The sequence below is a fragment of the Mandrillus leucophaeus genome, unplaced genomic scaffold (assembly GCF_000951045.1).
Source record: "Mandrillus leucophaeus isolate KB7577 unplaced genomic scaffold, Mleu.le_1.0 Scaffold411, whole genome shotgun sequence".
NCBI classification, from domain to species: Eukaryota; Metazoa; Chordata; class Mammalia; order Primates; family Cercopithecidae; genus Mandrillus; species Mandrillus leucophaeus.
In genome coordinates, this window is record NW_012104377.1 from 2,680,754 (window position 1) to 2,686,659 (window position 5,906).

Genomic DNA, 5,906 nt, shown 5'->3' on the forward strand with positions numbered 1-5,906 from the left:
CGCCACTGCACTCCAGCCTGGGCGACAGAGCAAGACTCCATCTCAAAAAAAATAAATAAATAAAAATAAAAATGAATAAATCATAAAATAAAATAAAATAAATAATAATAGTGTTTTCTCCATGACGTATAGCTACTGAAGTTTTAAAGTAATTAATTCATGGCTGGGCGTGGTGACTTACGCCTGTAATCCCAGCACTTTGGGAGGCTGAGGCAGGTGGATCATATGAGCTCAGGAGTTTAAGACCAGCGTGACCAACATGGTGAAATCCCATCTCTACTAAAAATACAAAAACTAGCTGGGCATGGTGGTGCACGCCTGCCGTCCCAGCTACTTGGGAGGCTGAGGCTGGAGAATTGCTTGAACCTGGGAGGCAGAGGTGGCAGCGAGCTGAGATTGTGCCACTGCACTCCAGCCTGGGCAACAGAGTAAGACTCTGTCTCCAAAAAAATAAAAAATAAAAAATAAAGTGATTAATTACTCATTCACTCAACATATTTACACCGCATATGATGGTCTTGATCTGCCTACTAAAAATGAATATAGCATTCAGTAATGAAACAAATACTTTATAAAGTATGAAACATAAATTAAAACGCTGATAACTTATTTCAAAGGTAATGTGTATAGAAGCTACTCTTAAAATTTGTCCCAGAGTCCTAAGAGGTCTCTTGAAAAAAAAAAAAATTGTCTCATTTTTCTAAGAATAGGAAGTACTAAAATTCCTCCTTTGGGAATTAAGAATACAAATTTAGGATAAGAAAACTCTCTCATCCATTAGCTATTAGAGTTTTCAGAATCAGGGGAATTGTGCCAGAGAGGAAGTCAAAATCTGGTGTGGATTTTCATAGTACCAGACATTTCCTTCTGTGTGCAGGTGGAATAAAATCAACACTAAAATTTGGCCAGGCACGGTGGCTCACGCCTGTAATCCGAGCACTCTGGGAGGCCAAAGTGGGCGGATCACAAGGTCAGGAGATCAAGACGATCCTGGCTAACACGGTGAAACCCCATCTCTACTGAAAACACACACAAAAAATACCTGGGCGTGGTGGCAGGCTCCTGTAGTCCCAGCTACTCGGGAGGCTGAGGCAGGAGAATGGCGTGAACCCAGGAGGCAGAGCTTGCAGTGAGCCAAGTTTGTGTCCCTGCACTCCAGCCTGGGCGACAGAGTGAGACTCTGTCTCAAAAAAACAAAACAAAAAAACACTAACATTTTTGGGGAGAGTTTTAATGTTTCTATCAATTCCTGAAAGTTTATTTTATTTAAAGCTACTTCAGGGATAGGATGACTAGATGAATGTTCTATTTAGTTAGGTAATTTAATTTTATAGGTCTCCTGTTCAATTATCAGAAAGATCATATGAAGGTGATAATCAGTCCCACTTCTCCAAAGTACAAATCTTTTTATCATATGTAAAATATTAACCATTAAAAATTAGCGTATCTTTAAAAATTACTGATTGGAAACATCATTTAAAATGATATATTCCATAATTTTTTATTCCTCTCCCCATGATTGGTGGAAGGTGCTGGAATTGAGTTTGTAACTCATAAAGCAATATGTACTGGAAACAGAATGTGACTAGGGTCAGAAGATACAGACCCTACTCCAGTATCTTCTAGTAATAGCTGTGTAACTTTAGACAAGTCACTTTATGTCTTAAGCTACAGCTTCCTTTACTATAAACCAAAAATCTGGTTTAGGTCAGCATTTCCCAAAGTGTGCTGTGGAACTCATGTCTTATAAGATGTTCCATTGGAAAAAGGCTTTCATGGTTGAATACATTTGGAAAGCACTTGTATATCTACCTCAGAAATTCCCACTGTGCATTAAAATATTAAAACCACCAGAAACCTCTCTAGTTTAGAAACCCATTGAACTGTTTGGAATTCTCATTTGATTAAAGGAACTTAAAATTTTGAGGGGGAATCACACCTACTAAAATCCTGTGCGACTAGAGTTCCAAAGAACACACTTGGGGAAATGATGGACTAACATGCCTGGAATTATGGTACTATTCTTTCTCATACAGGTATTCAGCCAGTTCCCTGAAACCTGCTCTTTTTCTATGCTCTTTATTTCAGAGGTCACCACCATTCAGTCATTCTTCTAAACCAGAATCCCGAGGGTCATTCTAAATGTCTCCGTTGCATTCACTCCCTCATATCCAATTATATATCCTGTAGATTCTACCTCTTTAATATATCTCCCATCTAGTCCCTCCTCCCCATTTTATGACCTTTTGCTTTTATTGAGACCTGCAGCACACATCTCATTAGGATTCAGGTTGTTGCCATCACCTCCTAATTTTCTCCTGCTCCAGTCTGGTCTTCTTGGTCTCCCAAACACAAACTCAGTTGTTCTGGAGCTAAAATACTTCAAATATTTTATTATTTACTACATTTTCCAGAGTATCAAATTCAAATTCCTTAGTTTAACCTGAGCCCCTTCATGAATGAAGCCCTTCCTACCCTTTACTCCAACCTCTTTGACTCTTCTCTATGCCTGTTCTGACAAAATGGAATCACTTACTAATACGGTTTGTCTCTGTGTCCCCACCCAAATCTCATCTTATAGCTCCCATAATTTCCACCTATTGCAGGAGGGACCCACTGGGAGATAGTTGAATCATGAGGGTGAGCCTTTCCTGTGTTGTTCTCATGATAGTGAATAAGTCTCAAGAGATCTGATGGTTTTAAAAATGGGAGTTTCCTTGCACGAGCTCTTTTTGCCTGCTGCCATCCATGAAAGGTGTGACTTGCTCCTCACCGCCTTCCACCATGATTGTGAGGCCTTCCCAGCCATGTGGAACTGCAAGTCCATTAAACTTCTTTTTCTTCCTAGTCTCAGGTATGTGTTTATCAGCAGCATGAAAACGGACTAATACACTTACGGTGCCTCTAAAGCATGGTGATGCTTTATGCCTCCACACACCCGCACAGATATTGTTTTGTTTTGAATGCTTGCTCCCTCTTTCTTCTGGTTAGCTCCTCCCTGTCATTTAACATTCAGTTCAAGAATCTCCCCATTGGGAAGGTTTTCCTGATCTGGGAATGGACTTTCAGTCTAACAGTGAATTCCTTACCTGCTTTATCCACTAGACTGTATGCTTTTTTGTGGGCAGGAAGCATCATGTCATGTCTTTCTTGTCTTTGTATTCCTGGGCCTTAATTGGAGCTTAATAAACTCTGATTGAATGAATGAATTATTTAATGGTTTAAAGAAACTGATGAGAACACCCTTTTCTCAATGACTGAAAGTTACCTTTTTTCTCTTTTAATTAGCCTTGATCTTAGGCTAAGCACTTGGAGGAGAGAGTTGGCTAAGACCTATGTAAAAGGCACTCAATGGTCTTTTTTTTTTTTTTTTTTCCCTGAGATGGAGTCTCACTCTTGTTACCCAGGTTGGCGTGCAATGGCACGATCTCGGCTCACTGCAACCTCTACTCCCGGGTTCAAGCGATTCTCCTGCCTCAGCCTCCCGAGTGGCTGGGATTACACCCGCCACCATGCTCGGCTAATTTTTGTATTTTTAGTAGAGATGGGGTTTCACCATGTTGGTCAGGCTAGTCTCAAACTCCTGACCTCAGGTGATCCACCCACCTTAGCCTCTCAAAGTGCTGGGATTACAGGTGTGAGCCACCACTCCCGGCTTCAATGGTCTATTTTTTTAAGGAGGTTTCAATGAATCATCTTCCTTGTAAGGTATCACACAGCCTAGTACATTTAATGACAATAGGATTCATTAAGTTTGGCATCCCAGGTGTGTCTAATGTCAACAAACTTGGTCACAAGGGAAATGAGGTGAAAGACTAGATACATTTATATAAAATATCACTTATGAAAAATTTTAAAGCATTTATTAATTTATAAATACTTATTGTGCAAGATACTATGCTAGATATTGTAGAAGATATAAGGATGAATAAAGTGTTGTATTACATTCACTTTGGGAGGATAACTTCTTGAAATAATTATAATTAGGTGGCAAATGATGATTCCCACGAGAAAGGAAAGGAAGTCTAAAAGAAGTGGTCAGCAGGATCATCTTCATTTATAACAGATAGTATTTTTTAAATTATTTTTGTTGTTTTATTATTCTTTAAGTTCTACGGTACATGTGCACAACGTGCAGCTTTGTTACATATGTATACATGTGCCATGTTGGTGTGCTGCATCCATTAACTCATCATTTACATTAGGTATATCTCCTAATGCCATCCCTCCCCCATTCCCCCACCTCCAACAGGCCCCAGTGTGTGATGTTCCCCTTCCTGTGTCCAAGTGTTCTCATTGTTCAATTCCCACCTATGAGTGAGAACATGTGGTGTTTGGTTTTCTGAGCTTGCGATAGTTTGCGCAGAATTACGGTTTCCAGCTTCATCCATGTCCCTACAAAGGACATGAACTTATCCTTTTTTATGGCTGCACAGTGTTCCATGGTATATATGTGCCACATTTTCTTTCTTTCCTTCTTTTTTTTTTTTTGAGAAGGAGTCTCCCTCTGTCACCCAGGCTGTAGTGCAGTGGCAGGATCTCGGCTCACTGCAAGCTCCGCCTCCCGGGTTCACGCCATTCTCCTGCCTCAGCCTCCTTAGTAGCTGGGACTACAGGCGCCCACGACCACACCCGGCTAATTTTTTGTATTTTTAGTAGAGACTGGGTTTCACCGTGTTAGCCAGGATGGTCTCGATCTCCTGACCTCGTGATCTGCCCACCTCGGCCTCCTAAAGTGCTGGGATTACAGGCGTGAGCCACCGCGCCCGGCCCACATTTTCTTAATTCAGTCAAGAGATAGTATTATTCTATACAAGAATATTGACGCACCTACTGAACTTAAAATACAAAAGTGCAGTTATGTTTCAAAAGTACAGATATCTCAAGTGTATTATATGGTTCTAAATACCAGTTTGAAACAGATTGTGTACCAGTTTGGAACAGATTGTACAAAAAAGACTGAAGCCACTTGAAAGTCCTCAAGAATATCAGGAAGAATGTAATTAACCAAACCAGGATTTGGCCCCAGGACAGAGAAATGAACACTCTCGTTCTTAGAGAGGGAGCTAGGATTTCAGAAATGTACAGTCAATTCTTTGTGAAAATTTAAGATAACAAATTCTTAGCAAGCAGATGGAAAGGAAAAGCAACGTTCATTGCAACCAATTTCAGGTCACACTCCCAATTTCTCAATTGTTTTAATGCTGTCAACAAACTTGCTTTGCATGTAGCCAAGCAAACATAACTTGGTTCCATTTTTTCCTTTCTTTGATCAATTTTAGGTGAAGGTCAAAATAAGGACATAACTTAAAATCTAAAAGTCTGCCGAAGTCAAGCCTGCATCAAAATAAGCAGCAGCTGAGCTTAGCGATAAGGAAAAATGCCAACACCTTACTACTACACAATTCCGATGGTGTGGGGGGACAGAAATTAAGGAGGCAGGATAAACAGATTTCGAAGTTTAAAAAGTAATTAAAGGTCATAGAAATGTCCCATTTCTAAAAGTTTCCCAACACATTGCATGAAACTGCAGAGACTTTTTGGCCAAAATGGGATTTCCTAAAGAAGGGACTCACAGATCTCAACGACAATGGTCCTGTAAATGACCAAGCCAACCCCGGATGCGTTTCTGGAATCTCTGAATACACCGATAGCCTATAAAGGTGGATGCGTACAGCTCCCTGACAGACCTGCCCGAGGCTGCTGTGCCTCCTAGCGCGCTGGGACAGAGGCTGCTGGGCCCGCTTCCTAGGAAAGCCGAGCAGGGGGTGGGGCCGCACCGGGATTTTCCTCCCCACTCATTCATTCTCTGATTCACTCGTTCCTGGAGGCGGCTCACAGGGACGTGCGAAGGAAAGGCGAGGCACGACCGGAGCCGCGGCTGGGTGCGGCCCGGCGCCTGAAGG